The sequence below is a fragment of the Pelodiscus sinensis genome, chromosome 16, assembly GCF_052426305.1.
Source record: "Pelodiscus sinensis isolate ZL-2025 chromosome 16, ASM5242630v1, whole genome shotgun sequence".
In the NCBI taxonomy this organism is placed as follows: domain Eukaryota; kingdom Metazoa; phylum Chordata; order Testudines; family Trionychidae; genus Pelodiscus; species Pelodiscus sinensis.
In genome coordinates this window covers 4164383-4189834 of record NC_143067.1, presented here as the reverse complement: position 1 = coordinate 4189834, position 25452 = coordinate 4164383, and the positions used below count along the sequence as shown (strand labels likewise).

Sequence of the window (25452 nt, the reverse complement as noted above, 5' to 3'; positions counted from 1 at the left end):
AAAATGTTGGAGTGTCCTCATCAGGTGTGTTTCCAAGCATATTGTGTAGGACAGAGGCTGGGGAACCTTTTTTTGGGTCGGGGGCCACGGATCTACAGAAAAATCAGTCGGGAGCAGCACACAAGTGACGTGATGTAGCCCCCGACTGACGTGGTGGCTGACTGAGAAGGAGAAAGACATTCCTCTCGCACACCGGAGCTTGGGGGGCCCAGCCTACTAGATTCTGAGGGCTCTAGCCCTGCCGTGGGGCAGTGCTAGGGAGCTGGAGCACTAGTGTAGGGTCCCCAATGCTGGGAGAGCCAGAGGGCTGCATCCGGCCCCTAGGCCTTACGTTCCCCATCTCTGGTTTAGGGCTTACGATTCACCCTTCTTGGTGAAATCTTTGCATCTGCTTTGCCAGATCTGGAGTTAGCAAGAGCAGGAGAATGTAAAGGGAATGTCTCTTGCGTCTTGGTATCAGCTTGTGCACAGGAAGATCACAGCCCACATGCCAGTCATAGCTTTTGTTCAATAGTTACCTGGTGTGTATGTTAGGATTCATTTAAGAACACGTCAGCAAATAGCAGAACAGGAAAGTTAAGATGAAGCAAAAACGCTCTCTAAAAACAGACCTCCCCTTTCCCCCGCTGCTAAATATTTAGGAGTATTCTTGTAGCACTTACAACAATTTTTGTAAAATCACTTCCAAAAAAGGAGTCCCGGGGAGTAGAAGATGGATTTATTTCCTGATGCCAAAGCGACTTGACTACAGAAATGAAGTTCCAAACTACTGCTCAATTACTAATTGATCAACAGTTAGTGTTAGACTCATGACTTGACCTAGAAGACTACATTACTGTTTCCTAAATCGTATGCATCTCTTCCCTGGGGATTCATTTATTTATAGGTTTTCGGTCATGCGTATCACAGTGGTATCAGAGCCCCTCACAATGCATCTTGGAGACAGGGAAGAATTATTTCAGTTTTATAGGCGGGGAACCGAGTTTTTATTTTTCTTGTCCAGGGTTTCCAAGCAGCCTGAGTAGAGGTAGGAGTAGAACCAGCTCTCTCAGCTAACCGGTCGGTGTTCTAATCACAAAACCATCCATCCTTGAGTATGCCCCCGCAGAGAACAGCAAGAATCGCACAAATCCTCCCTCTTCCTCCGTGCACAAAATGAAATTTTGCAAAAGCATACTTGGTTGCTAGATGTTACAGAGCAACTACGGAAAACAAATGAAAAAACAGAGGCTATCTCGGGCACGATGCTTAGATGGTAAAGGGGGAGGGGCGGTGTAAAATCACACAGAGCAGCTCAAACCAAACCACAAAATACAGAAAAATAACCTTGAACGCGGCTGAATTCACTTTTCCATTTACTTCCTTCTAATTTTCTCTTTGTTCAGTCCACTTCCATGCCCTAAATTCCATGGAAGCATGGTAGTCCTGCCTGGGTTTAAATCATTCTGTCTCTCAACTCCTGGTTTAACTCTCTCACACAAAGAAAGCAGGCAGGGAACCTACATCCAATTCAAATTTCATCCTTCTATCTCGATTGGTTCTTCCTGCCCCCGCCCGACATTTTTGCTAGGTATCTGAGTTATCCCCTGAGTCACCGGGTGCTGGTCAGCACTTCTCCTGTTCAAGGCATATGCTGATGAGAAGCAAACAGGATCTTTGTAGGGGAAAAGGCAGTACACCATGTTTAATAAGAATACACCAGTAAAGCAGCCAGCATATGCTCACATAATACACATATTCTCTCTCTCTCTTTCTCACACACACACACACACACACACACATTCTCTCTCTCTCTCTCACACACACACACACACACACACACACACACACACACACACACACACATTCTCTCTCTCTCTCTCTCTCACACACACACACACACACACACACACACACACACACACACACACACACACACATTCTCTCTCTCTCTCTCTCTCACACACACACACACACACACACACACACACACACACATGGGTCATTCGATGTTATAGTTACTAGTCTAGGGTCCGGATCCCTCTGGTGGCCAACCAGATTAATCATGCATCGGGAAGAGCAGGACTCTGTCGGTCTGGACTGATGCGCCAGGATTTTGCCCAAAAATCATGGCAAAGCAGCCCATTTTTAAGAGCAGTTTTTCTTCACTGGGATCAGTAGATTTCACACCGTCATGCTGTAATCAGTCCCCTTTGGTGAGCGCTTGTTGTCTTACGTTGTTCTTGTGTCACGGCTCTCTTGTCCCGATGGATAGGTGTTTGCCTTATCGTTTAGAGTCATCAATCTGCCCTTCCTCCACATCTCAGCAGGGGTATACACCAATCTCCCGGAGCCTTTATGTCTTGTCCTCCGCTTCGCCCTAGAACATCTGGTCTGGTGATGGCCTTATCTCGGAACACCCATTCCTCATTCACCCACACAAAACAGGGTTGGCAGTGTCCAGCGAACCATAATCATCAAATACATTAATGCCACGGGCGGTAGGTCATGCAGGCAAGGGAAGGCGCTGCCTTCCCAAAACTGCCTACACTCTGGCCACCCGGGAAGGCTGGGGCTGCAGCATGACAGCCCAGCTCTCCAGCTGCTGGGGTAGGCTGGGGGCGGGGCTGTGGCAGCCTGTCCACTGGGGAAGGCTTGGGGGCGGGGCAAGCTGGGGATGCGGCGTGGCAGCCTCAGCCCCCCCATTGTGGCCAGGAAGAATCAGGTGGAGTTGGGCGGGGCTTGGCTGCATGGGCAGGGGGGAGGGAACTTTGCTGCAGGTGCAGGGCATTGGGCGGGGCGGGGCTGGGGCTTGTCTCCCTCTGCTGGGCCTTTGCCTCCCTGCACATGGTCAATACATTTAATACCTAAGCTACTAAATTATTATTTTTTATTCTCATGGGGTATGTCTACACTAGCTCGGTAGTTAAAGCTAGGTAGGAAAATGAGGGTAACTGGAGTTGCAAATGAAGCCTGGGATTTAAATATCCTGGGCTTCATTTGCATCTTCCCGGGTGCCGCCATTTTTAAATCCCCCTTAGTCCGAACTCCGTGCCCGCGGCTACACGCGACACGGAGTAGGTAGTTCGAATTAGGATCTCTAATTTGAACTACTGTTACTCTTCGTGGAACCGCGGGCACGGAGTTCGGACTAAGGGGGATTTAAAAATGGCGGCGTCCGGGAAGATGCAAATGAAGCCCAGGATATTTAAATCCCAGGCTTCATTTGCAACTCTGGTTGCCCTTATTTGCCTACCTAGCTCGAACTAGCGAGCTAGTGTAGACATACCCATGTAGACATCACCTAAAATAGGATTTCTCTACTACACTGCGTTTCCAGCCTCTGTCTGTTTCCTTTGGGAGCTCCCGCTCACTGCATAGCACAGCCCGCAGATAAACCCTACATTACATGTCCTCTCCAACTAATCCTCCACAAGCACATCCCTTGCCAGTGCTTTCTATCAAGTCCGTGTCGTTAGAGTCATTATTTTCCCACTTCCCATCTCACTAGGAGTCAGCATTCTGATCAGCTCGGGCCCTTTGCTGGCAATTTACCCACAAACCCATTCAAATGTCACACGTCTCGCGGTGGCCTTCGCAGAGCTCAATCATAGCAATTAGGGGTGGCAGTCAAAATGCACTTCAAATCCTTTGTATAAATGGGGGAGGAGGAAGCCGTGGAGGAGAGCCCTTAAATTCCAAAGCAAGACTATAATTAGCTGTAATGGTACCCAGAGTAACTTCCCTGCTATAATTCTCAGCAGGAAAACAATTATATTGCAGCAGTATAACTACACAGACATGCTGTAAATACAAAACATTCTTTGGAAATATATGCGCCATATACTGAATCCATCTAGAATTACGACAAACGGTTCTGCGTTCATTGGGATTCGAGGCAGACGCGCTATTTTTTTTTCTCAGAGCGCTGTCATCTTCACTAATGACAATGGAGTGCTGAGGGCCTGAACGGAAGCGTGGAAATTTCGAATTGCCTCTCACGCTCTTTCCGTAACTCTCTGTGCTCTGTGTCGGTGCCGGTGGAGTTTGAGATCAGTCCGGTGCTGCTGTGTGGGTGGGTGGAGACGGAACCCCAGACAGCTGAATCGAACAGCAGGGGACTCCACTGCGTGAGCTGAAAAGAAGCAGCCCCATTAGCTCAGAAGTTGTAGATGATTCATAAACCTCCCAGTCACTGGAGGGGAACAGAGTGCCATATGCTATGGGTACATAGAACCCCGCAACTCCATGGCATCCTGCTTTATAGCCACAGGTACCCGCATCCGTGGATGCAGATGTGGATAACCACAGCTCATTTTTGCAGATGCAGATACAAATTTTGTCTCCAGAACCCTGCAAATTTGCAGATATCCGCTTTATATCCACAGGTATCTGCATACATGGTTGTGGATACATCTATCCAGGGCTCATTTTTGCGGGTATGGATGCAGATACAGATTTTGTATCCGCGCAGGGCTCTGTGGGTGGGTTACCCAGGTAGGCTTATCAATTGAACCCCAAAGGCTTTGGCACCCTATTTGCTGGAGATGCTGCCTCTGCTGAAAACAGGCCACAGCTTGGGCCAGCCGAAGACCACGCCACAAATGGGATCAACTTAAGTTGAAGCTCTGTGGGTGTCAATGACAGTCAGTGCTCTGGAGTTCGCCTACTCTCCTTGGGCCGTAATGGCTCAGCTCATGCCATTCGAGGGACGCGGTGGTGTTTTTCGTTTGTCCCATGCATTCAAAACGAGGGGCTGCCACTGTCAGGATGGGAAGGGGGGTTGTGGTGGGCACAGGGGATGCGTTTCTAGATGAATAGATTCCGAGACCAGAAGGCATCGTGGTGACCATCTAGTCTGACAGCCTGCACAAAATAGGCCAGAGAACTTCTCCAGAAGAATCTCTAGAGCAGATCTGGCGGGAAAAACAACTGCCCTTGAGAACAAAAAAAGGCAATCTAAGTTATGTCAAGGTTGGCTGGAACCTATGGAGGAGGGGCACACTTTGTAGCATCCTCAGACATGTAAATGAAGACATGTACGTGGTCTTATGCAGGAATGGGCGGCAATGCGGGAGGAATGAGGGAAGGAGGTACCCCCTGGTCCAGCCCTGCCACTCATGGATGGGGAATTAGGATGTGTCCGGTCTGACAGACAGGCAGCCCAGAGGAGGTGGATGAAGGGCTGAGTGCCCCTCCGGCAGTGCCCAGGCAGGGAGAGGCAGGGCCGGAGTTGGTAGAGAAGATGTAGGGCCAGAGCCTCGTCCAGGTTCCAGGCACATCCCAGCTGAGTGGCAGAGTGCCCGGCTGCCCTATTCTCACGACGCAGCCACCTTTCTCCCCCCCGCCCCCGCCACCTCCCTAGCATTCTCAGAGTCGACTCCTGTCCCCAAATGCTGAGTCTGGGCAGGGAGCGAGCTGCTGAGGCTCAGCAGGGGCGGGGATGGGAAGTCCAACTGGGGCGGGGACGGGTCGCTGTCCTGGAAGGTATCCCGAGAGGAGGCAGCTCACCGCTGGCACAGCCTGGCTCTCTTCTAAGCAGCTGTTGTGCTGCGCCAGGCAGTGTCCAGGAGTGGTCCAGGGGAGGGAAGCTGAACATGCTGGGGGGGGCCAGCGCTGCAGGAGGACAGAGCCAGATAACATAGTAGTGGGAAGGAGACAAGCGGGGGGGGGGGGGGGTCACAAGGGGAGGTCAGGTGTCCTCTCCTTTAGCTGCTGCCCCCCTGCTATGAAGAGGCACCCGTTTGTCCTTCCCTCTCTTACTTGGTTCCAGAGCTGGAGAGGGATCGTCCTTGAGGGCATGGTCCTGTAGGTGTGAAAAGGGGTCTACAGAAACATCACTGAAAACCTCTGGAACGTTACGGGAAACACCCCTCCTTCGACAGGTGTGTTTGAACCATTCAATAGGTTTCTGCAGAGATAGGAGTCTCTGTTAACTTCTAGGGGACGGTTTGGGGAGCCTACAAGAGGATTCACATTTCTGGTTGAATTTGGTTGAACTTTTCCACTTTTAGGGTATGTCTACGCTGTGGGGTACTCTGCCGTCTACACTGCTGCATCCAAGGTACGCGTTTGCTCTTCCGCTTTTTCTTGCGGAAGAGCAAACACGCTCTTTCGGGGAGCCCTGTATTCCTAGATGGGGCCAAATGGCAGAAAAGCCTCTTCCGGAAAAGCCATTGGAAAAAGCTATCCAAATTGCGGAGAACAATTTGCATAGTTTTTTAAAAAAACAAAAGCCTATTGTGTAGATCTAGCCTTAGGATTGGAATCAGGTCTGTTCAGTGATCCAAGCACTCAAATGTATTGCTTGGCTCTAAGGTTGGTCCTGAAAGTAAGAGGCTACTATATATAGCGTGAGCTATAGTCCAGTTTGACAGTAGAGCCTTTAACTCTGAAATTCATAGCGTTGTGTGGGGTGTAAATAAGAACTTTCCGGCTAACATTGTCTTTCGCGTTAATTACTTTCTTCCTATACATTTTAGAAATGTGCGCCTGTCTGTGACTTCATTTGTTCAAGAGCTCCTCCTACATGATAAGAGCAAGGACCACCACGTTTGGCAGGCAGCTTCCTCTTATAACGTAAAGCACGGTCAGGGTTTGGTTGTTCCAGGAGAATGGGATGTGCCTGGAATGGAATTGTTTCTCATAAAATGGAAAGGGAGGGGTCTGGTAGGAGGGACAGTTATACTGTAGAATGACCACAGGGGGCTGCAAGGGGCCAGAGATGAGGACTGGGGCAGCTATAACTGCACTGAGCCAGCAGGGGGCAGGAGTGGAGAAAGAGTCAGCTTTCTACTACATACTTCAGAGAGTTTGTCTGTTTGTGTGTCTGTCTGTCCCCCAGACAGGGGACATGCACCCCTCCCCCAGCTGTTCCCGCTGCAGCAGCAGCCATAGAGAGGTGCTTCTCACCTGACCCCAACCTGCTGTGGTGAGAAGGGCCTGTCCTCTCTCCCCAGGGCAGCTTGCAAACTGGACTCTTGTCTCCTGCCCCACCCCAGAGCAACAATTTAAATGAAAAAACAAACAAACTCTATTTGAGTTAAGGACCCGAATGACGCCGAATAAATCCTCTAGTTTCCTTATAATCTGCAGATAGTGGCTATTCCTAGTATGCCCAGGGAACGCAGCCCATCAGTACCAAGTGTACCTAGTACCTGGAATAAGGCTTACAGGGGAATGTCTTTTTACTGTATATGTTTGTTTACATATAATCAGGCTTTCTCCCCCTTTTTTTGCATAGACCTATTCACTTTTTATTAGAAAATTGTCACATTCGAGGAAGATCCAACCAATATGGAGAAAACGGAGTAAAATAAGCAGCTGTCATTCCGTTTGTTGGGGTTTTTTTTATAACCATGCCTTGGACCTATATATACACACTTCTTGCCGCACACAAAACATGACTCACAACCAGCAGGTGTCCTTCTGTTCCGTTAGGCAGCCTAGTAATAGCAGGGAGGGGGCTGCTCACCATATATGGCATCCCCGAAGCCAGCTAAAAATAGTTTGCTGACTTCCAGCAGCGTAGAAGTAGTTCAGGGGTTTAGAGGAAGTTGGCTTCGCAAGGTAAGAAACAGAGATGATTTTATTCAATCTGATTTCTTTGAAAGACGTGTGAAGTTTGCCTCGGACACTGGGGGGCAAATGTGAACTGGAACACGACTGAGTTTGGAAGTACAAGCGACTGAGTTTGGAAGTCTGTCTTCATGACACCGGTATGTGGGAGGATCAGTTAATGGAAATCAATGTCGTGCTGGGGCAATTGCTGCCTAAACAGAGGCACGAAAGAACTTTGCGCCTCTGGTAGAAACAGGCCCCTGTTTTGACTTGTCTCAGGAGCATTGGAAAGATACACAGGCAGCCAAAAAAATGCAAATCTGCCGTGTCTGAGAGACAAGAAATCTCTTGCACTTACACTCCCCATGATACAGGGGCCGCAAACAATGTTTCTGGAAACCTGTTGTAGTAGTGGACTGTCGAAGACCTGACATTTTTGTATGTCTGAGACTCGCCTTCCTCTGCAGTATGGGGTGTAGGTCACTTGCCAGGATTCTCTGTATATATCTCACTTCCTCATTTCCCTGGCAGCGTGGAGGCCTCAAGTGTCAGAGCCCTTGGCCTCTCCTTTTCTCTCCCTGTGACACATAAGAGTTCAGTCTTTTGTGGCCGTTCCTTCGTTGGTCTAATGCTGGTTGTTTGGGTTCGGAGTGGGGATGCTGGTAGCCTGTGATATACAGGAGGTCAGACCAGGCGAGCAGGTGGCAGGCCCGTCAACGGGGAATGGGAGGAAGGGGGTAGTTGTCCTGGGGCCTGGTGATTCAGAGGGCCCTGGGGCTCCAAAGTGTCACCGGAGCGCCATGCTGCGAGCTGGAGGAGGGAGCCCGCTGTGGACTGGACAGCGCTGAGAGCTGGTTGCCTCTGGCTCCGCCCCTTCCTCCCAAGGCCCCGCCTCTTCTGGGAGTGCAGAGCTGACCCTCCCCTGCACCTTGCCCAGGGGCCCGCGGAGGCTGTCGGCGCCCCTGGCTTCTGCTTCCTTGTTCTTCCTTAAACTCCGTGGCTTACACGTTTCAGATATACTCCGTGCATATTCGCTCTTCCTTCTCAACGCCAGTGTCTATGCCTTAACAACCATAGAGAGAGCGGGACATAGCATGGAAAGCATGCTGTTATAGAAAGGTAGCTGAGTGTGTGTGTGTGTGTGTTGGTGCATGTGTGTGTCTGGTGCGTACACATGTTCTTCCCAGACAAAAAACAACCAAACATAAGGGCAGCGAAGTCTAGCAGAAAGGAAGGCTGAGAGAAACGGCAAACCATGGAAACAGAAAGAATCACATGGCTTGGTGGACCTGTGCCCTTGCTTTGACGCAGCAAAAGCCGGCCTCTGCTCCTGCTGAAGTGGGTGGCAAAGCTGTCGTCGACGCGAAGGGGACTAGGGCTGAAACCCAGCTAACACAGGGTTAAATTGTGCATTTTTCTGTCTGGACTGAGCAGGGGAGTAAGGCTCCTCCTCTTTCCCCCTTTCCTGGCTGGCTTGGCTCCAGGTTGGGTACAGCGGGGAGATGCCCTCCTGTGAGCAAGTGGATGGGGAGGAGCGGAGAAGAATGAGGAGTGGGTGGAGCTTTGGTCTTGGCCCCTCCTACATCCCACTTGCCAGAGCAGAGAAATAAAAGGCATCCTTTCAAGGGCTGTGGTAACTTACTTTGTCCTGAGAGGAAAAGGGGACCAGGGGAGGAAATGTTCCTAGTGTGTGCTGTCATATACCCCCTGTTACTCAAGCAACGGTAGTTTTGTAGAAAGGATGGACTGGTAGCCACTTATAGCACAGAGCTGGGATCCTGCCACTAACTCCTTGTATAACCTTGGGCAAGTCACTTCATCTCCCTATACTTCCATTTCCTGTCTGTATAATGGGGACAATATTCCGTGAATATAGCCTTTCTGTTCAGATTGTAAGCTCTTAGGGGCAGGAGCTGTTTTTTACTGCATCTGTGCCCCACACAACAGGGCCCCTTCCCTGGTGAGGACCTCTAGGCACTCTCATAATACAAACGTTCTAGAGTAGAAACTCTCCAGGCCCTTAAATGCAAGGGAAGGGGGAGCTGGAATTACACGAGAAGTAGAGATTGAAGATGAAAAATTGTGATTTCCAGATTTGTATTGGAAATAAGTCCTTCCCAGTGACAAAGGGATTGGTTAATTCTTTAACCGATGATAAATTATAGGGTCACCCACATTGTACCACTATTCCTGTAATGGAATAATATGACAGCTTATTACCTTGAGTAGTTACCCAAACACTTCAACTTAAACACAGTGAATCAGTAAAACTACTTTAACTACAGAGATTTTGGGTGAGTAATGACCCGTAAGGGTCAGACATGGGCACAAGAAAAATACAGATACAATGCTTACCACTATCTATTTAAGAAACTAACTTAGTTGCAAAATAGACTTTCTCACCACACACTCCAGCAAATCACTGACCAAATTCTTCAGGTCAGGATCCCTCGTCTAGCATCTAACAGTGGTTTGCTCTTGTCCTCTCAGATGCTGAGAAAGAGGGGGACAAAATAGGGGTGGCTGGCAGCGTTCATCCTTCCTTCCTATAGCTTCAGTCCACTGTTGGGGAAAACAGTCCAGCTGAGACTTGGCAAAAAGAGTCACTGTGGAAGGATATGCCCGGCTGGGTTTTTCCACCTGTTTGAACTTCCTTTATTTTCTCTTCATGCTTGATGAGTCTCTTTACTGCCTACATGCAAACTAAGGCAAGCACATCTTCCTTCCTTCGTCTAGGACAGGCCTGGCTTCTGCCCGGGCAGGGCTGTAGAACATGTGATAATTAACATCACACAGGGAAAACGATCCCTTCCCATATAATGTTGCCATACATGTTTTATCGGGACACTGCTGACCAGCAAATTACGGCAAAGATGATTTCAGTAGTATGTAGGGTGTAAATACAGGGGTGTGGAAATTGAAATCTGGATTCTCTCTTCTCCATCTGACCTTAAACACCGCAGATCTGAAAAAGAAAGGTAATTGAAGGGGTGACTGTATCCGTAGAAGTCCAAAAGAGAAGAACAAGCTAATGCTGTTCTGTTAGGTGCCAGGGGGCTGATGCAAAACAAAGGGAAACCTGAGCTGACAATGTACAACTTCTGCTGTGTAATAGTTACATTCCGCCCCAAAAAACCACACCGCTTAATCCAAATGGCCACAGCTGATGTGCATGTCTCTTCCTCCACTGTGCAAGCTGGAAATGACAGAAGACAATTTAATTCTTTTTTCTTCCCTCTTTGCGGGAGCAAATTGCTGCCTACACTCTCAGATGCATACCCTTGTGGTTTTGTGCGAGATCCCCAAATCTAATTCATCGCACTTCCAAGAGGCCAGACCCATTCGTGTTTAGCACTGATTTAATCTTGCCATTTCTGAATACAAGCCGGCGACAAACTAGCATTCCAGTATGTGGAAGTAAGGCTTAAGTAACGAGAGGGTATTTTAATGGTGGCACACTGAATAATCAATTCCACTTGAGCGCGTGGATCAATACTATCTCAGAGATGCCTGAATAACCATTGAAAGCGAGCGATATTGGTCTGAGATGACCTAACCAAAGAGGGGGAGAGTGATGTTCTTGACCATATTGTGGGGGGCATAACGGCCTAGAACGGCGCCAGCCACTGACGGACATGAGACGCTGAAGCTGTTTGGAATGAGGAGTTTTTCTTCCTTCGTTTGCTGATCATGACAGCAAGAAGGGTCAGAGCCAAATCCGTACACAGTGAATGGGCGGGGAGGACTTCCCACTTTAGCTTCTTGAAGTAGTGCACCTTTTTGGCTGACAGTCAGTCAGCTTACGTCAATGAAAGTCACATTGCTCAGGAGCATGAAAAAGACCCCCCCAAGTGACATATGTTCCATTGACCTAAGCCAGGGATAGGGAACCTCCGGCACCCAGCCGCACTTGGTTCCTCAGGGCCGCCAGCCTGTGTGTTCACCTGAGCACCTGGAGGCATGGCCGCTCGCAGCTCCCAGGGGCTGGGAATGGCAACCCACAGCCACTAGGAGGTGCAGGGCTCCATGCCGGCGGGCGCTCAGATAAACAAACCGTCTGGCAGCCTGCCAGGAGTCTACCCTGATGAACTGCGTGTGGCCCCTTACGTCGATGGCAGAGCGCTCTCCTGCCAACATGGTATGTCTTCACCAGGTGCGCTGCAATGGTACAGCTGCATCAGGAGGGAGGGTGCAGGAGCTGGCTGGGGTGTTGGTGTGTGTGAGGGGGATGGGGATACGGGATCTCAGCATGAGAGGGACGGGGAGCACCGCCCCCCCAATGACCGCAATTTGACCAACGGGGGCAGTGAGGAAAGCCTCCAGGCCAGTGTTTCCCAACTGGTGCGCCGCGAAACCCTGGGGTTCCACAAAGTGAAAGCAAGAGTTCCACAAAGAGCCGCCACTCCCCTGCCCCCTCTTAAAGAGACAGAGCCCCATTTTTATTTTTATTTTTTTTTTGCTCGATGAAACGCAGCGGGGGTTCCGTGGCCAAATAAAATTGGGAAACACTGCTCCAGGCTGTGTGTCCATGCTCTGCCGTTCCCCTGGGGACTTTCTGTGGTAGTGTAGACTTGTCCTCAGTCTCTGTACAGTACCTGGGTTCTGATTTTAGGCTTTGTTATTTCAGTCTCTCACTTTTCTTTCCAGAAGCTGGGTTGCAGTGTGGCCAGCTTTTGTGGTTTTTCTCTCCTCCTCCCATAACATTGGTAACTTTTCTTTGGCTTTCCCTCTTGGAGTCACAGAGTGACCTGAGCTCAGCTTTCATCGAAACCCCTCCCTAAATGGGTGGCCATTGTGGTTGTGGTGCAAAAATTGAAAACGTGGTCCCTAAAGGCTCAAAAATCAGAAGGTAAATAAAAAGAGCCCCCATATGTATTATTTTTAACATCTCATTTTTTCCTCCAATCCCAGGCTTTATGTGGTCCTCCGTCATGCTTTCTGTGTGTTTGGATTGCTGGGGGTTTGAAATAGCAATATGGGAAGTTTTTCTCCAATGTTCACTTCCAAAGGCTGGGGAAAGATGGAGGTTTGTTCTTATCTGCAAAGTCAGCAACTCTTTGTTCATTTGGAAAGCAATGCCCCAATGTTTCCTCCGCTTCTGCACCAAAGCTTGTCTATGGGCAGCTGGTTGCAGAAGCAAAAGGCAGGACAATTAAACATTCCGTAGGAAATCCCAGTACAGCAGTTTGTGTTAACTAGGACATTGACTCACCTGCCTTTGGTAGCACCAGCTGCTGTCACTGATCCAGGAACTTTAATCAATGTTTGCTATGGCTGCATGGCATTTGTGGGGCTAGATGGCCCACCTAAAATGTGACCGTAGCTCATACAGCTTTTGGGATGGAGATTATGTCCCACAGCACCCCATAGATTTGTATTTCATTTGGGGGATAAGATTGCTGGATTTGGGTAATGCCTGTTATTTGTATTTTAGCCTGCCTGTTAGGTTCATTCATTTCCCCCTTTATTTCTCATTGGAAAAATTGGTGTAATTTAACACAGGTTTTTAACAAAACACGTTCAGAGGGTCAGGATTTTTCATCACTCGAGATTGACATATATTTGTTCTCATTCCATGAAGCAATTGCATTTCCCAATAACTAATCTGAATTAAAAAACCCTCAAACCAACCAACCTGATAAATCTGGAGTTTAGTGGCATGGTCATCAAGAGGCAGGGAGAACAACTTGTTATGAATTTCCAGGAGGGAAGACCTCAAATGCAATTACGAGAGACATCTAAAAGCTCTCGGATTAAATTCTTTGCTGGCATAATTTCATGAAAGTTTGTAAAATGATGGCTGCAGAAATATTGGTCTTTTAGTGTTGTGTAGAAATGCTTTTTGGGGGTATTTTTGCTCTTATGGGGGAGGGAGAATTCAGCAAATATTTATGAAAATGGCAGACTGCTCAGAAATTTCTGCATGGCAAAGCTGTATGTGACACTACCACGAAGTTGAGCAAACTTCTGGTTAACCTAGCATGAGGAGTAGGACACGGGATTCATGCATGAATTCATAGTCAAGGACCTTAGCCTACATTTCTTGCAAAAATCATTGATGCCAACCGGAATGATGGGTGTACAAGGAATAATCAGCAAAATAAAAAACAAAGCTTTGCTAAGAATTCCTGATCTGCATTTGTAAGGTGCAATTTCTGTGCCCCAGATGGATGTCTCTGTTTCCCAGTAATAATGGCAGCTGTTTTCTGGGATAAATGGAGGAGTGAATACCTTTTATTTGTGCATCCTTTTTTTGTTGCAAACTGTTCAACTAAGGCTCCTTAAAACAAACAAACAAACAAACCCTTCCCATTTTTTGGAGGGATAGGAGGAATGGTATGGGGAAGCATAAAGATAATCTAGAAAGTGTCATGTCTTTGGCTGATCATTTTTTTTCTTACATTTTCTCTGTTTAATAGCAACAGGTAGTATTTCTTCACATAATGCACAGTCAACCTGTGGAACTCCTTGCTAGAGGATGTTAGGAAGGCCAAGACTATATCGGGGTTAAAAAAAAAAGCTAGACAAATTCATGGAGGATTGGTCCATCGATGGCTGTTAGTCAGGATGGATAGGAATGATGACCCTAGGCTCTGTCAGGGGCTGGGAATGGGCAACAGATGGATGGATCACTTGATGATTCCCTGTTCTGTTAATTCCCTCTGAGGCACCTGCCATTGGCCACAGTTGGAAGCCAGGACACTGGACTAGACAGACCTTTGGTCTGACCCAGTATGGCCGTTCTTAAGTGGCTGGGGTACTTACTCACAGTTCTGGGTGAGCCAAAACAGACATTGGAATGAGCACACCTGGATTGTATTGGGGTCTAGGCTTTAGAGTTAATATTTCTCTGAAAGGCAAAAGAGATAAAAAGGAGAGTTTACACTTTGTAGATTTAAGATTAAAATCTCCGGGCAAATACAATACTTCTTGTGTGTTTTGCACAGTATTTAAATGTTTAGCTCTGATCTTTAGCAACACACTTTCTTTTGCCTTAGGAAATGCACTAACTTTTAGCTGGTGGAAACCAAGATTTGTGCACCTTGTGGAAAATTGCAGACCGTTTGTGTAGGTGGAAACCAATGTTTCTACCCATTCCATTCCCCTAATATATTAAATCTTTAAAGTCCATCATTGGCAGCTTTGCTATTTATCCACATACTTATACAGCTGGCACTGTAGCAGTTGAGAGCCTCTTCATTGCTAATAGATGTTATCCTCCCAACACTTCAGGCCCTTTTTCAGGAAGAGAGCAGAGGAACAGGATGGATTAGGTCATTTGCCCAACACCACACTGGTGTACAGGGAGCTTAGTGAGGGCCCCAGCCTCCACAGGAGCATAATTTGCCTTGTGGCCTCTGACTAAGAGGAAGGAGTCAGCCTGGGGCACCTTAGAGTCTACCAACAATATCATTTTGGTGCCACAGGACTACTGGTTGTCTCTAAAATCACAGACTCACAGGGCTACCCCCTGAGGCTTTCTCAGAGGGACGGGGAGGCCTGGGACACCCCACTCCCGGGGGGTTCCCAGCAGCACCTCGGCCAGGGAGAACCGGCCTCCCTCCACTTCTTTCCAGGCTCCTTCCCGGCCAGAGCCTCGCTGGTTCCAGGCATCTCCCCCGCCAAATCTTCCGAGGCAGGGCTGAGAGATGCGGGGCTCCAGCCAGGCCGCCGCAGCTGCTCTGCTCCTGCAGGGGGGAAGGGGCGGAGGGGAAGCGGCGCCAGCTCCACCCTCCGCCGGCCACGCTCCTTTGCAACCCGGGCGCCCTGCAAGCCCGGCCCCGCTGGCTCGCGCGCGCCCAGGCGGCAGGAGGAGCCGGCACGTGGGCGCCGCTGCTGCTCGCCGCCAGCCCCGCGCTCCCCCGGCGAGCGGCCGCGCAGCCAGCCCGGGAGCGAGCCGCGAGCGCCGGCCGGCCGGCGGGGGGACCCTGGCAGGCGGAGGGGGCGCAGCGCCGGGCAGAGCGGGAGCCCCCCGGCCTCTCCCCGCGGTGCAGCGGGCGGGATGCCGCGGCGCGGCGCGTAGGCGCCCCCGGGACCCGGCGCCCGCCCCATGGGACCCGCTGGGAGCCGGTGAGCCCCGCTGCCCGCCGAGCGGAGCCGGGTCCCGGGTGAGTACCGCGGCGGGCAGCGCCTGCCCGGGGGCGGGGGGGCGGCTGCAGCCGGGGCGCGGGGGGGGCGGGTGCAGCCGGGGTGCGGGGCGCCTGCCGGGGGCGGGGGGGGCGGCTGCAGCCGGGGCCGGGAGAGGGAAGCGGGGTTCGCCGCTGCAGCGCGGGGGGCTGGCGGGGCTCGCACCCCGGGGCTCCCCCAGCGGGCACCTCCGCGGACAGCGCCTGGCTCCGACGGCTCCGCGTGCCTCGCCCCTGCCGGGTGAACGCAGCCCCGCCGGCGCGCTTGGCCGGGAGCCGGGGGTCGCTGCGAGCCGGGAGCCCGCTGGGGTCGCGGGGAGCGGGGACGGCCGGGGCAGAAGCAGCCTGCGGAGGGGAGCTGGTCGGAGGCAGGTCGCGCCGGCTGAATAGTAAAAGTGTCTCCACGAGTCGGCTGGGGAGTCCCTGCCAGCGGGGAAACTCTTGGCCCTGGGCGCAGGGAAAGGGCCACCCGGCTTGGGCCAGCCACTGCCGCGCGGGGGAGGATCCGGCGATGCTTCCAGCGGGCAGCGACCCACAGGTGGGGCTTGGGCAAGGAACGGAGCTCACTCCGCTTCCCTCGGGGGGGAGGGTTCTTGGCTGACACTCGCCACCGCTTCTCTGCAGCGGCTTGAACGGGCGAGGAGCGAGGGGCTTTCCTCTCTCGTGGAGGGGTGCTGGGCAGCTCTCCTCGTCCTGCTGGCGAAATGGGAGAGGGCAAACCCCCTGTTGAATCGCGGTGATTGTTTCTGCGAGGGTGGCTGTTCTCCCCAGCTTCCCAGACACCACGGAGATGGATCCCTAGGAAACAGCAGATTCGGAGTCTCCGAAATGTAACGTGTCTTCCCCCCCCCCCCCCCCCGTCACTAAAATGTATCCCGGAGGTCTAGGGAGGGCGATGGACTTTGTCTCGTGATCGTGAACGTCTGGAGTTTGCTGGTTGCATTTGCTGCACTTGAATACTTTTCTGGCGACTTTTCTGCAAGTAGGACAGCTATTCTAGCAGATGCTCTTGAATTTGTAGCAGTAAGAATGACCATTGAAGTGGCTTTATTTTAATTTCATTTATAAATGCAAGATCTAAAAAGTGGGGGGGGGGAAAAGAAGCTAAAATACTATAATTGTGACTACGAAGCCCCCAACTCCCATGAGCCAGGGGTCTTCTCCGAGGTTAGCGGTTGAAAACAGACCCATTTACAAAAAGGCATCTCAGTTTCCTGGGGGATGTGGCGGAAGGGTTCAGCTTGAGTTGGCCAAATGACATCAAAATGAATTGCTTAGTATTGGGCAAGGTTAATAAATGAACTCTTAAATCAACACTTAGGTGATGTCTCAGTGAAAAGAAAAACAAGCAGTTCTGAGCAATATTTGGGCAGCATAGGTCAGCCACCAATAGTGGGTTGGACTAGAGATACGTTTGGCTCGGCTGTGGTACCATACAGGTAAGCATAGAAATCCGCGCCTCTGTGTAGCGTAGGATATGTGAGCACGTTCTCTAAAGGACCCTCATCTTTCCTTCCCCATTATTGACATGATGGACTATAGATTCAGCTAGGGAAAACTGGTATAACTCCAGTGGAGCTACTCTGCTTTATCTGGTCCCGTATTTCTAGCTGCCTTGCTCAGAAAAAGCTTCATTTTGAGGCCTAGTAAAGGCAAAATGATATTGACTCGCGATAGATAAGAGGTGTCATTTTGGTTCAGTGCAGTGGAGATTTGATGTAGTGAAGGAGAATCATCTGTCAGACGCATTATAACAACAGCTTTATTTCTAAACTCTTTGATGAGAACAGACACAGGTGTTACAATATTCTGTGCGCCGTTGGAAAATGGACTTGGACTGAAGTTCTTAAAAATTCTCGCAGTGCAATACAAAGAGGAGTTGGACTTTATTGATACTTTTATTTATAACTTCCAGCAATGTTTACTGTTTGAGCTTAAGAATCATGGGTTTTATAGGATGTAATGTATTCCATTTGCAACTGTTATTCATTTCTCAGTTATCTGCAAAATGTAAACAAAAAATGTTTTTTTTTGCGGGGGGGGGGGAGGGAGGAATGTTACCATGACAACTTTCTTGTTTTTGCCAACGCAAACTCGGTGTTAAAAACAATGTCCGTTGTTGATAATTTGGGAAATTTGTCAAAGGCTCAAAGAGGAGCTAGGCCCACAGCACTACAAATCCAGATGCAGGGCCCAGTAGATAGCTTGGGTGGGGCTAGTGAGGGTTAAGGCTAATTAACTCATTAGCCCAGATGGTACAAAGGAGTGAGAGGGGGACGGACTTTCTCAAAGTCCTATGAGAGTGAGCAAGCAAGCAAGTCACCATGCAAGCTAGCTAGCTCTCTTTCCCTTCCTTGCCTTAGGAGCCGAGGGCTCTGTGTTAGTGTACAGTGAGGCTATGTAGTCCGTAATGGCAGTGGAAAAGAGCACTATGCACAAATTGCACAAGGTGTTTCACCAGACCAGAAGATGGTCTCCCAGCCTTTTGTGAGGTTCCAGGGGAGGAATTAGTGAGTCTGTTCTGTTACAGGGCGGCAGGAGGGGCACTCCACTTTGTGATGTCGAGGGGAAGAGATTTTCTACATCAGCTCAGAGCAAGAGACAAATCCAAGACAAGCTTTCAGTGTCTCACTTCAGGTGTTTCCAGTGCTAAGATGTTTGCTATCCGTATAAGAAACGGGTCGTGCACTAGTGATCAGGATGTGCGTGGATACAGTTCACATGCCCGGATCCTTTGTAAGACAAGTTATGGGGGGGGGGCATTAAAAGTTGCTTGATGGAGAAAGATAAAGAGCACATTGTGTGCCAGGGTGCAGATGGTTGCGTCTTCCCCTCCGAAAGAGGAAGGTTTTGTCTACGGAGATGCCTTTCTGCATCTATAGCCTCTGATTGGCGCTCGTCCTCTCTTTCTTGTGCGCTGGTGCAGCGCCAAAGTTTCTCTGTGCCGCCGCGCAACCTGATGAGAACAAAATAAGAACTAGTTGAATTGCCCTTAAGAATTAACATAGCACATCCTTCGCCGGAAGCTTGTCGTCTGCTTCACAATGTTGTTTTGTTGTTGGGCATGTTGGGCTGCCTTTGAAATAATAATTCGTCCTTTTGCTGCGTTGACAGTGATTTTAACCCTGCTTTCCTGGGAAATGGTAACGCAATGCTGGGCTAAATGGAGAAGATATTGATGTTTCGTTGAAGTGTTTTGATGACGGTGGAAGAAGTATCGTAGGGATCAATGTGCATTGATAAAATCTGAGGCACATATCTGGCACTGAGCTTTTGCTAGGGGAAGATGACTGTCCATGCCATCTACTTCTGCCTTTTATTTCTCCTGGAGGAATTCTGTGCCAAAGGCATGAACATTTTGGGGACGCTATTTTAAAAGTCAGCAAATGGTTCACGTCACTGAATAAATGTGGAGGCCCCAGCATGGCAGCGGGAGGGCTGTTGGTTTCATGGAGGTAGGAGAGCACTCGGCATCTCCTCCCCCAGCCCCGCACCCAACCCTGATACGGTGCAGGGGCCGGGCATGCCCCCAAAACCTCCCCACGGCACTGCCCCTTTGTGCCAGGCGCACCAGGTACGGTTGAGCGGGCAGGCTCTGCCCCACAGGCTCCAAGTGTGGAGGGGCCCAGGGTGCTGGAAGGATCCAGGTTTGGGGTAGGGCAGTCTGTGTGTGAGTGGTCCAGTGGGGGATTTGGGTGCCCAGGGGCTTGCTGGAGAGTTTCGGGTGCAGGAGGGGTCCAGGTGAAGGAGGTTGGGACTCAGCATAGGGGACTAGGTGTAGGGAGCTAGGCATGAGAGTCTGGGTGCAGCTGGTTGGGGGCTTGGTGGGGTGAGGCTCTGAGTGGAGGGGCTTGTTGAGATGGGGCTGATTATGGGGGGGCCTCAATGGATCTACTTAATGGGGGAGCCCCAACCGTTGCTGTCAAGCGGATGCTGCATGCCTGGCTCCCACTGCTCCACCGTCTCCTCTCCCTAGTTCCCCTCCTCCCTCCCGCTCCCTGCCCTATCCCACTGCATCTTTCCACCGCACCACCCTGCCCCACCATAGACGCTCACAGAAAACAGGATGGCTCTCAAGAGGCAGAAGAGATGCATGACCGGCACTAGGACCCAGGAGGCAGTGTCCAGCTGCAGAGTCAGCGAGTTGAGTGATAGCAGCTTTCAGCTGGGCAGCTCTGCATTCACAGAAATGGGGGTGGCAGTGCTATGTGCCCCGTGTCCCCCCCGCCTTGCCTCTTTTGGGGAGCAGTGTTCCCCCAAATAATGCCAAAGGGGCATCCCCAGAACTCCCCCCAGCGGCTTTCTTTTCCTTGTCATTTTCTGCGGGGGAAGCAAAGAAATCTGCATTGGGACATGAATTCTGTGCCCGCACAGGGATACAGAATTTCCCCAGGATGTGGAGTATTGTATTTCATGTGTGGGAAATCCAGGCTCCTTCATGTGATTTCTTTAGATCTAGGAGATATAATTAAAATGGGAACTGTCTTTGCTTAAAAGCTTGTGTATTATCACCACCATCTGCATTTTTGGCTGTCCAAGGAGGTGCATTTGTTTCATTTCTGGCCTGGAAGATCAACAAGTCCAAGTAGGCTCAATTTAAGCATTAAGAAATGTGTAATGGCTGATTGTCTAAACCAAAATTGACAAGGTATCTCGATGCTTCGCTAGAAGGCTCTGACATCCTGTTCCTTTGGCATTGTTTGACGAACTTTGATGTACAAGGTAACTGAAAGCGGTTGAATTTTTGTATACAAAATAAAACACACATCAACATTTGGCATTCAACCCTGCAGCTTTTCAAAACTATACACCGCTAATGACCTGTCTTCTGGTCACTGATTCCAGCAGCGTTTTAAGTTTGACATCTTTCACAATTTTTAGACAGGACTATACGTTTGAACAGTATGACACTTTAAATTGGATTTAAATTGGCCTGATCGAAAGTTTGCAATTTGCTCAATTTGGGACTAATGCTAAACATCATGATGCTCAATCCCAGGCACCAATAATGGCTTGGGCTACATCTACACTGGCCCCTTTTCCGGAAGGGGCATGTAAATTTCACCAGTCGTCGTAGGGAAATCCGCGGGGGATTTAAATATCCCCCGCGGCATTTAAATAAAAATGTCCGCCGCGTTTTTCCGGCTTTTAAAAAAGCCGGAAAAGAGCGTCTACACTGGCCCCGATCCTCCGGAAAAAGTGCCCTTTGAAGTAGGAATAAGACCCTCCGGAAAAGGGCACTTTTTCCGGAGGATCGGGGCCAGTGTAGACGCTCTTTTCCGGCTTTTTTAAAAGCCGGAAAAAAGCGGCGGACATTTTTATTTAAATGCCGCGGGGGATATTTAAATCCCCCGCGGATTTCCCTACGACGACTGGTGAAATTTACATGCCCCTTCCGGAAAAGGGGCCAGTGTAGACGTAGCCTTGATGTTTTAGGAACTACAGGCAGTCCCCGGGTTACGTACAAGATAGGGACTGTAGGTTTGTTCTTAAGTTGAATTTGTATGTAAGTCGGAACTGGTACATATTGTAGGGGAAACTCTAGCCAAACATTTCTCCAGAGCTCAGTTTTATTCTCCCACACCTCACTTCCCTCAGTCCTTTATTCTCAAGCTGAGGTGTCTGCTGAGAAAAGCCGCTCCACGTCTCCCTGGTCTGCTGGGGGGGGGGGGGGGCGCTAGCTTCGCGTCTCCGTGGTCTGCTGGGGGGAAGCAGCTAGTGCGGGGTTGCCTCACTCCGTTTGTAAGTAGGGATCTGATGTAAGTCGGATCCATGTAACCCGGGGACTGCCTGTAGTGGGTATCTCAGCTTCTAAATAGTATTTGGGCTAAAGTTTTTGCCTTGTCTGAACTGGTGCAACTCTATGCAATGGAGCTGCACCAATTTACATCCCCAAATAATTTGGCCCATTGTTTCTGGCTCTGAAAGAGCATAAGGTAGGTAACCTTAGTAGGGAACCCCCCCCAGCCTCTGCAGTAATCAGCTGAAAGAATTCAGATCCCTGGAGCAAGGCTCAAAATCACGTGGTTCTGGTTTTCTCTTTTGGTTTCTGACATGATTTCATTGAGTTTCGGGAGCGCTAGCTGGATAAAAATCAGTGATTTTTTTTAAATAGATTTTTTTAATTTAAATTGGATTTTTTTTGACAAAGCTTTTTGAGGGGAAAAAACTCTCCAAAGATAGCTTTAATTAGGCTACATAGGAGCTCAAAGATATCTCATCATGGAATAGGGTTTTTAAATTCTATCCTATGAGACAATGTAGTCATGTCACGTTTAAGAAAAGTTTTGTAAATGAGTTCCAATAGTTCACTGATTAGGGACCCAATCTTATGGGGTTCCGGGGCCTTCTGTGTAGATTTATGTTAATCTTTCTATCTACCCAATGGGACTCAGTGCTCAGTCTAGAACTCGACTTTGGAAGCCCCGGGGGCCACAATGATACTCACAGCATAGGCCGAGGGCCGCAACTGAAGGGTGGTTGCATAGACATGCAAATATATGCAAATCGCTTTTCTCACAGACGGGCACAAATACGAAGATTAAGCCTGAAGCTGCGGCGCCGGACTCATAGGTGGCCAGTGTGAGCCAGTCAGCACCTCTCAGGCTCTGCCCATACGGCTAAGCAGCCAGCAGTTTTCACGATGCCCTAGTGCTCCCGGCACCTCCTCCCTAGGGGCTAGAAACGCCGACACCCTGTACCCGTCTAGCCAGCCAGTCTGTCCGCTTGTATCTTTCAGTGCTCGCCCCGTCTGGGAGACGCCTCGCCTTCGGAGTGCGTTCCCAGTGGAGGCCACGTTCAAAAGATCCCAGCCACGGGCCGTGTGTTCAGCCCCGTGTAAACCCAAACCGGGCTGCGGGCCGCCTGTTGAGTAGCCCTGGTTTAGAAGATGCCAGCAGAGACACTTAGTTTTGCATTTGTCAGACTGTGGATTTGTGTCTTCAGAGACATCATGCGTGTTAGCAGCAAACGTGTTTTTAAATAAATCAATCCTACAGAGAGGTGAGAAATACCAGACCTCAGTCCTATTGTCCCTCTGCAAATTTGTGTCTCCAGAGTCGATCCTTTACCTCTCGCCAAAAGTGCAACGTTTCAGGAAGTTCAATCAATGGAAGACTGTTGGTGGCAGGATAGAGCCGAGCAAGGTGAAGAAGTCTGGACAGCAGCATGAGAAGGAAAGGACAGGCGGTAGAAACAAAAGTAAAACTGTTTGGGCCGCACGTTGAGGGAGTCTTGAGGTCTTTCTGAGTGTAACCTTCATCTATCAATCCATTCTCTCTCTGGAATGCTTTTTGTGTGGAAAACCCTGATGAAACTATGTCTCCCTGACTAGTGATTTAAACCAGTTTGACTTAAATCAAATCCACCCTGCTGGAAACCAACGATTTGTCCCAATGATTAGAAAAGTGAGGATCCTGTGTTTCAGTGAATTTAAAGCACTGAGGGCCGTTATTTTCCCCTAAGCACTGATGCCAGACCTGAGAGCAAAATAGTTGATCCCTGAATAATAAGAGAGCCTGTGAAGATCTCAGTGACGTATCCCCCCTAGTCATCAAATCCTGCGTGAGCATTGCAGGTGTCATTTGTGCATGTGTATGTTTGTGACTCTCATGTTGCATGCATCACAGTTTTGGAGTTACTGCATTTGAATCCTCCCTTCTGTGGTCCTGTACAGAGGTTCCCAGTGAGTCCCTGTTGCTCCTGTTTCTGAATTTGGACCTTTACCCCACTCCTTTTGGATGCAGGGGTCTTAAGGCTACACAGCTCTGTGTTTTACACTGTTATTTCCTGCAAGCCCATCTGTTTAAAGCAAACACTGTCACTTCCTCACCAAGGGCTACAAACAGTATATTGCCAGCAGTTACAAGTTAGCACATGGCTCTTTTTAAGAAAGCACCTTTATTCTTAAGGCAAAAGCATTGTAGAGAAAACTGATACAACAATTAAAGTTCTTACACACATGCAAAAAGCTTGCCAGAAGTTGCCCACCAATCTTATGGGGCATTAAAATAATTCCATCCCCGGAGTTAAGGTTGGGGCCTTCACTTCATCCTTACCAAATAATGCCCTTTTGTTGTGTCCTCCGCTCTGGAAAATCCTGCTTGAATCCGTAAACATGAATCCCTCCACAGTTGTTGAGTCTCAGTGACCCACTTTAATCATGCCCACGGTTTTTTTGCTCCTACAGTTACTCTCGCCTAGAGAGCAGAACACGGTCACATGTCACCCATTCATAGATTTAATGCATCTCAAAAGAGATTTGCCAGTGATGGCAAGATCTGTCAGGGCAAGTTCTCACGGAGCTCAGTCATTCCAGCGCATTTTGTAAAGCAGAGTCCTGTGGTGGCTTTTTGGAATATTTGATGAGCAGATGAAAAAGCCTGCTTCTGTATCACTGAGCGTGCCGCTGCCTTTTCCGACACACCTCCTCCGGGCTCTGTGGTGGTGTTTCAAGGAGGTTTGCAGACCGTGGAAGTGCATCGAAATTTTGTACACTTTGATGCCTGCGTGCTTCTCTTTGATGCAACCTCAAAGCACAATGGCACGGATCATCAGCTGAGCTTTAACAATCCGCCGTGTCAGTGCCGCTAACGATGCGACTGTGTTGAAAGGGGCATCTCTTGTGCATGGTGTTCCCGTTGGTGGCGCCCTGCATGCGATGGGGGAGTGTCCAATCGGCTGATGGAAATGTTTCCACACACACTGGAAAGGGGAACTGGGCGCTGTGCAGGGATGAGTTCTTAGCTCGGTGTTGACAGTCTGGAATAAACTAGAGGCTGGGCTGTTTTGCAGTCCATGTATGGAGGACACATCCACACAGTGCGTTGTGGTTCTGCCTTTGGAACTATGACAGTAGGTTTGTTTTTTGATTGAGTGCTAACGTTCTGCTGTGGCCCAGTGTATGCTGGCAATTTCCCTTGATTACAGCCCGTATTGACCAGCAGCTGGGGTAGTCATTCTACCATGTACACCCCACCTCCCTACCTGCAGCGGGTCCCTTACCTTGCATTCCTAATGTGGGAGCCAGCTCCATCTTTGGAGCAGCCAGTGTTGGTTGTCTAGCTGCTCCCAGGGTGGGCGGAGGCCGGGTGGGACTTGAGCCCACCATCCTCTGCTCCCCAGGCGAATGTCCTATCCCCTCTAGGACCTACCCCTACATTGCTGGTTGCACTAGGGCAGCCACCCGGGTGGTTGGCGGCTGGTGGCTGGAACAAGAGGAAAATTGCCGGGTAGAGAAGGCCTTAGAACCCGGGTAGCAGGGCTCCCTCGTGGTGGTCCGAGCGGGGCACCTCTATGCCCTCCTGCTGTGTGGCAGCTGCATTACGCCTCGTAATGCTTGTGTCCCTCTGCGGAGGGCGGATGGGCTGCTCAGAAGACAGAATACCAACTGGGTACCCAATTGCACCCGCAGCAAGGTCCAGATGAGCAGGAGGGAGAAGGGAACCCAAAGGCCACTGTCTCAGGGTGAACGGTGTGTGTTTGCAAAACTAATCTCGGAGGCTGTCATCTTTATTTCACGTCCGGATCACAAGGCACCACCTCAACCTGCAGGCGGGTCGGGGGGCAGGGAGAGGGGAGCAGTGCCGAGAGCTGAAACAAAAAGACAGCCCACTCCTGAGGGGGGTACTTACGCACGTCTTCCCCGTTAGCGAGGAGAGTGCTGACTGGGCGATTCCTGCAGGATCCTGCCGCCAGTGACTGAAGCTTCACTACACATGCATGGAATAAACCATCCTTTTATTTTTAAAGATTACTAAGGGGCTGCACCCCCGCTCGCTACAGTCGC

At 49.9% G+C, this 25452-nt stretch overlaps 1 protein-coding gene across 3 annotated transcripts in view; it reads left to right on the top strand.

Moving 5' to 3' along the window:
- The first annotated feature begins 7486 nt into the window (after positions 1-7486).
- Positions 7487-25452, top strand: part of SGCD (sarcoglycan delta) — a 555052-nt gene continuing 537086 nt past the window's right edge. For 2 of the 3 annotated variants that reach the window (XM_075900616.2, XM_075900619.2), the window contains exon 1: positions 7487-7548. The gene's annotated coding sequence lies outside the window, so the exon portion shown is untranslated. Of the gene's footprint in view, positions 7549-15413; positions 15648-25452 lie in introns of those variants that run through there. The other variant, XM_075900617.2, reaches the window with a different exon arrangement.